A 7,401-nucleotide genomic window follows, 5' to 3' on the forward strand; every position below is an offset into this window, starting at 1 on the left:
CAATTCTTTGTATATGCATTCTTTCCAGATGTATTAAACAAAAAACCCTTCAAAAAATAAATAAATCCAATACCCACTGATAATTTAAAAATAAAAAAATCTCAACAAAATAAGGTAGAAGGAATTCCTCTCAATTTGTTAAAGGATATGTCACAACCCCACAGCTCTATCATACTCAGTGGTAAAAAACCTAGTCTTTCCTTCTAAGAGGAAAACAGGCAAGGATGTCCACTTTCACCACTATTACTCAACACAGTCTTGGAAATCCTTGGAAACACATAGTTTTAAAAGAGTTTTTAAAGGGATCCAAATTAGAAAAGAAGAAAACTTCACTATTTGCTGTTTGTATATTAGATACAGAAAACCCTAAAAACTCCACACACACAATAAAAAACCTCCTAGGAGCAGTAAAACTATTCAGTAAAGTGAAAGAATACAAAATCAATATACAAAATCAGTTGAATTTCCATATGGAAGCAATGATTTGGAAGAGAAATAAATCTTTGAAAACTCCATCCAATATTGGTAGTGGGAAATGTACACTCTGGTGCCATGATTCTTAACTATAAGTTAAGAGTTTGATCATAGGCAAATGCTGTCATGATCCAAAAGTAATGACGAGACTAGGACCCTGCTGCTAAGAATAGGAAAGATATCTGGCCTGAGCACTGCAGTCTGAGATTGAGATGGCCCTAGGAGAGCAATTCTATAAGCTTAAGGTATTTCTTACTGTGTCCATACAAAATGATTTATATTATGTATGCTTATATGTTGGTCGGACAAGGCGAGGAGAAACACACCGAGGGAAATCTGTTCTAGGGTGGGTTGATCTATTAAATCAGAATCTGTCCTAGAAGCAGTTTTCCTGTGTGTCCTGACTAGCTTGGATGAGACTGAACTTTTTCCCCTTCAAACTGCCTTCAGTAAATGATTTCAGTATATTGAGGCAGTTTCCCTTTTCTCACGGAAACCTAGGTGGTCTTAGATATGCAGATCTCAGGTGCTAGCCAGGCCTAATCTTTGGGATGTAGATTCCAAGCTCTAGCAGACTGGTCTTTGGGATGAAAATCCAAGTGTTTGTAGCTTATAAAATGTGAGGCCAGGATTACTGGCCTGCGGATGTAAAGAAACAATGTATGGTTTGCGGCCTCAATGTTCTTTCTGTAACTCCTTTTGATGACATCACTATACTGTGTCCTTTAGAGGTACTATGATCTATATAAGGGAGATTTCAGGGCTCTCTGGGGGTCCATGTGTGCCAGAGAACCTAGGAAGATGGGGCTAAGGACAGAAGCTGAGAGAACAAAGACGCACATGCTTGAGAGATCCTGGGGCCTCCATGACATACATCTCTTCCATGTAATAAACTACTGCTAAGACCAACCAGCCTGGCCCTCGTCTCTTTCCTTCGCCTGACCATTGCCATCGACCTCCGTGGAGTGGGGAAACGGCCTGAGACTGCTGAACGCGGGCGGCAGGAGAGATAGGCCGCCGCCGTCCCCTTGCCCGTTCATTTTTTTGTATTTACACAACTGGCGTCCCTGGGTGGGCCCGAACCACCAACCTTTCGGTTAGCCTGACCATTACCATCGACCTCCCTGGAGTGGGGAAACAGCCTGAGACTACTGAATGCTGGCGGCAGGAGAGATAGGCCGTTGCCGCCCCCTTGCCCGTCCTTTTTTGTGTGTTTACACACACACACACACACACACATATATATATATATATATATATATATATATATATATATATATATGTTGAGACTGAAGTGGTCATCGAAGCCCTAGCCAAACAGTGAATTGAAACTCAGTACATCAGGATCCCCCATGAGCTGTATTACAGATTAACCCCCAGGATCCAGGATCTCACCATTCTACAAGGAAGTGATCATCGATGTAAAGAGAGGGGTTCAGCAGGGCGATACCATTTCATGGAATCTCTTCAGTGCTACCCTTGAGAACACCATGCAACAACTGAAATGGGAAGGAATGGGAGTGAAGATAGACAGTCGGCAACCACACCATCTCTGTTTCACTGATGACATCGTTCTAATAACACCAAACATTAGCCAAGCAGCACAAATGATGGCTGACTTCGACCATGAGTGTGGTAAGGTTGGACTGCAGCTGAATATCACGAAGACAATGTTCACAAGAAACAAACTAGTCCCTGACATTCCATTTGCTCTTAATGGAACCAACATCTCCGAATGCAGCAGTTGTGTGTACCTAGGTCGAGAACTCAACATCTATCAAGAACTATCTGGCACCCGAGCTGCGCAGGAGGAAGAGAGTTGCGTGGAATGCCTTCAAGAGCATCAGAGAAGTTGTTAAGAGGATGAAGAACCTCCGGCTCTGGGCACATCATTTCTACTCTACTGTTCTTCCTGCATTAACATACGCCTCAGAGACCTGGGCCCTACGAAAACAGAATAAGAACGCTATTTGGGTCTCTCAAAGAGGAATCAAAAGAGCTCTACTTGGAATATCACATTTCACTCAAGTGAGAGAAGGAATACAGATTTCCAACCTCCATTGACTATTGAGAATCAGGGATGCTGCCTCGTTTGCCAAGGCATCGAAAATCAGATGGGCTGGACATGAAATGCAATTCAGAGATGACTGCTAGACTAGAGCTGTTTCTGACTAGATTCCACAGGATGTCAAAAGAATGCCTGGCCGTGCACCTATGAGATGGTCAGACTTCTTCATCAAGACCCTGAAAGAGGTTATGGTGCCACTAGCAGGTCAATCTGTACCTGTAAGGCGAGTGCATCAGCAACCTGAGGGTGCCTTCAGACTTCCAGATACCCCAAAATTGCTGCTGTGCCTTTGGCCAGACCCCAAAAACTTGGGGCAAAGTTAACCAAGAAAGTAAGCAGCCAAAAGTTAGGTATATGGGAGACAAATCCACAAACTACCTCCCGTACAGCTATATAATTGGAGGCAAGGCCTCTCTGGTTCCTGATCAAACTGCTTAATGGCCATGATCCCAGAAACTCAGAGACAAATCTCGAAACCCAGCAGCTTTGGCAAGAGATGCATCCGGTCCCTGTAATGGGTTACCAGCACCGGACATCCCAGAGGGGAAAGGGTGCTGTCTCTCCACCTGCTCCCCCTTGGAGGCTCGGTGGCTGCCATCTTCCAGATGCCATTGGACAGTCAGGTTTGGGCCTGCAGTGATGAGACACATGGGGCCTAACAGGATTGGGGTGGTGCCAGCCCTTTCCTCCCTGCCCCAATGAAACTCCCGAGTCACCACCCACGAACGGCCTGTCTCCTGATCAAGCTGCTTAATGGCCATGATCCCAGAGACTCAGAAACAAATCTCAGAACCCAGCAGCTTTTTGCAGAAATGCATCCAGACCCTGCAGTAGGTTACTGTCACCGGGCCACCCCAGGGGGAAATGGGTGCTGTCCCTCTGCCTGCTCCCCCTTGGAGGCTCAGTGGCCGCCATCCTCCAGAGGCCATTGGACAGTCAGGTTTGGGCCTGCAGTGACGAGACATGTGGGGCCTCAAGGGATGGGATTGGAGCTTGCCCTTTCCTCCCTGCCCCAACGAGACCCCAGAGTCACTGCCCATAAACCGCCTCTCTCCCTCCTGATCAAGCTGCTTAATGGCCATGATCTCAGAGACTCAGAAACAAATCTCAAACTAGCGGCTTTTGGCAGAAATGCGTCTAGTCTCTGCAGTAAGTTACTGGCACCGGGCCACTCCAGGGTGGAAAGGGTGCTATCCCTCCACCTGTTTCCCCTTGGCAGCTCTGTGGCCACCATCCTTCGGGGGTCACTGAACAGTCAGGATTGGGCCCGCAATGATGAGACATGCAGGGTCTCGCAGGATGGCAGTGCAGCTGACCCTTTCCTCCCTGCCCCAAAGAGACCCGAGTCGCCGCCCTTGAGTGGCCTCTCTGGCTCCTGATTAAGCTGCTTAATGGCCATGATCCAAGAGACTCAGGAACAAATCTCAGAACCCAGCAGGTTTTGGCAGAAATCTCTCCAGATTTAATTGTTAAAATTTCAGAATTCCAAAATTGTGCAGCCAGTACTGCGGCCATATGACATCATATGTTATTCATAACCAGCAATAGAAAACAAATTGTCTACTGTTGCCTTTTCGGCAGATCTGAGTGTTGGGGTAAATTCCCAAATAATAATGGAGTCAAGCCGCCAGTACCCGAATTCGGGAATTGGCTTTCTTCGCGCAAGCGCCCCAGGAGTCCTCTAGGTCCTTGGGTCTTTCACCAACCCTGAGCCTCTTCCGGTTCATCCCCAATGCTGTGCCGGTCTTCTTCCCCTCCCAGGTCAGTCAAGCCGCCAGTACTCGAACCTGGTAATTGGCTTTCTTCACGCAAGTAGCCTGGACATCCTCTAGGACCCTGGGTTGCCCACCAGCCCTGAGCATCTTCCTGTTCATCTCAACGCTGTGCCAGTCTTCTTCCCCTCCCAGCCAGTACCCACCCCCCCCACACACACCAAGTACCTGTGGGGGCGTGGCCCCTTCAGAAGTGAGTGTGGCTTCTGCAGAAGTGGGCGTGGCCTAGTTTTAGGCGGGCAACCGGTGGCTGCAGGTAGTTTAATCATAACAAGAAATCTAGTGTAACATTTCAGTCCCCATACTTCCACACCAACATGAAGAAACAACGCAAAGCCCCACCACGTGGGGAGGACGATGAAAAGAGTCCAGAAGCCTCAGTAGGTGCTACTCACCTAAAAGACCTCTCTGAGAAAGAATTCAGATATGAAGTATTGAAGATGTTCAATGAACTCAATGAAACAGTCAGACAGATATCCAGTAACATGACAGAGACTATTGAGATATTACGGGAAGAAATGAGAGCAAAAATTGGAAAGTTACCCAAATAATAATTGTGGGTCTGGTGTCGAAATATTGAATGTAATCAAAGTAGAGAGAGAGTAATGTGGAATTCATCTGCCCCACAGGTAGGGGGAGAGTCTGGGATGAGGGGTATTCTGGGCTTTTTGGTGGTGGGAAATGGGCACTGGTGAAGGGACGAGTATTTCATTGTATGACCAAGACTTAAACCTGAAAGCTTTGTAACTGCTCTCACGGTGATTCAAAAAGTAAAATTATATACAGGGAAAAAACAAACAGACAACAAAGAAAAACCCCTGAAAGAACAGTTTGAGGCTCTTCATGTTCCTGGAGCGAGCAGATGCCATTGGGCTACACTAGCACACGACAGGGACACAGGGAGACGTTTCTGGCGCCCGCTCGAGCAAATCCATGAGTAATGGGATGACAAGTGTTACAAGTAATATATACAGATCACCAACAAGTGTATGAAAAAGTGTACTTCTTCATTTATCATCAGGGAAAATGCAATTAAAATGTGTCACCTCAGTAAGAGTGACATATTTAAAAAAAAATAAAATAAAAAACCTGGAATCAACCCAGCAGTATCAGTAGCAGAGAGAACAGGACAAAAAAGGAATCCTTGGGGGCCGGAGTGATAGCACAGTGGAGAAGGCATTTGCCTTGCATGCAGCCAACCTGGGTTCAATCTCTGGCATCCGGCATCCCATAGGTTCCCCTGAGCACCACCCGGAGTCATTCCTGACTGCAGAGCCAGAAGTAACCCCTGAGCATTGCTGGGTGTAACCCAAAAAGCCAAGAAAAAAAAAAAGGAATCCTCATCTACTGTTGGTGGGAATGTCATTCCACCTCTTATACTCTTAGAAAAGAATATGGAGACATTTAAGAGAGAGAAGAGAGAGAGAGAGAGAGAGAGAGAGAGAGAGAGAGAGAGAGAGAGAGTAGAGATCCTATATAACCCAGAGGTTCCATTCCTTAGTGTCTACCCACAAAGTACATATTTTAAAAAGATATTTGCATCCTTACGTTCATTGCAGGTCCATCAGATTTTATCCCCAGCACTCCAAAAGTTTCCCTGAGCCTCATCAGGAGTGATCCCTGACACAGAGTCAGGAGTAATCCCTGACCACCAGTGGTCTAAGAGCCAAAAAACAAACAAAAATATTTCTGCTTTGTTTTGTTACAACTTTCCTTGGCGTTTGGATAAAGGAATTTAAAAACAACAACAACAGAGTTTTTCCTGAATATTTACCACAAGATATTCCATGGATATTTTTATCCACGCCTCATGGCATTTTTGATTTCAGTGTTCTAGTGCCCAATCTGGAAGAAAACCCAGGGAACTTAACCACAGCAAAACCCTCACTATCTGGTGACACTAGTCACTCTGCAGCCTCCTCCACTTGATTCTGTTTATTTTGTATGTTTGCTTAGATATTGTATTAGTATTCGGCAGAAACAGTAGGGATAAAACCATTTACTAAATGTGGTTCTGAAGGGAAAGCTCTACTTTCACTAAAAAGAAAATAAAGGGGCCAGAGAAATAGTGCAGTGATAGGTGCTTTCCTTGCATGCAACCTGCCCAGGTTGGATCCCTGGCACCCCATATGGTCCTTTGAGGACCAATCTTAGAGTGAAAAGTCAGGTGTAAGCCCTGCACACTGTCAGGTGCGGTCCCTAAAAAGCATATAAAATAACATGATGTTGGGCTACTAAACTTTGGAGACTTGACTGCCATAAGTTATATTGTACCAATGATGAGGATAGTGTTGACTCTGACAGGAAGAGATGAGAAGAAATAATTTGTCTTTTTTGTCTTCAGCAGTGACTGGGTGGGAGGCATTAACAGTGTTTTTGCATATCCTGCTAAATTGACACCTACCTGGAGCTGGTAAAATTTGACGTCAGGGTCCTGGAGAGTTCCAGACCAGGGTGATGCTCTCCGTGTTTCATTTTTTGAGAGCTATGCAGTAGGGATACTAGTTTTTTCCTTGTTAGTTGGACACTCCTGTATTTCACCTTTTCCCCTCTGGGAAGGGGATTTAGTGTCTCCTACAGTGTTTTCCTAAGTTGGGTGAAATCTAAGAGAATAGAATTTAGCTCCATTTTTTTCTTATCCCATCCCCAGTAAAGCACTCAGCAAAGGGTCTTAACACATTGTAGAGGCTTATAAATATTTGATGATTCCTTCTCTTGCAAGCCTGGGCATCACAAGTTGGTGCTAAGATAATGAATGCTCTGAAGTGTAAGTTTTGGAGTATGAGAAACGGCGTTTCACAGATGCCTTCTCAAGGCATCTCTGTCTTAAGAAAGCACTGAGCTCAGGAAGAATACCCGCGGTGACCACCCGAACCACGATGCCTCTGCCCAGGATGCCCAGAATCGTTGTGATTTGGGCCGACCTCGTCACCTGGAACCTCTCTCCCTCACTGACTTCCATCTATCCACCCACCTCCCTCCGACAAAATAAATATACTTGTTGAGTGGATGGGAGAAAGAAGAAGAATGGAAAGGAACGAATGCAGCTGGAAATTACAAAGACACCTGCAAACACAGACCTTCTCA

This window comes from Sorex fumeus, unplaced genomic scaffold (assembly GCF_029834395.1).
Source record: "Sorex fumeus unplaced genomic scaffold, SorFum_2.1 ptg000047l, whole genome shotgun sequence".
NCBI lineage: Eukaryota > Metazoa > Chordata > Mammalia > Eulipotyphla > Soricidae > Sorex > Sorex fumeus.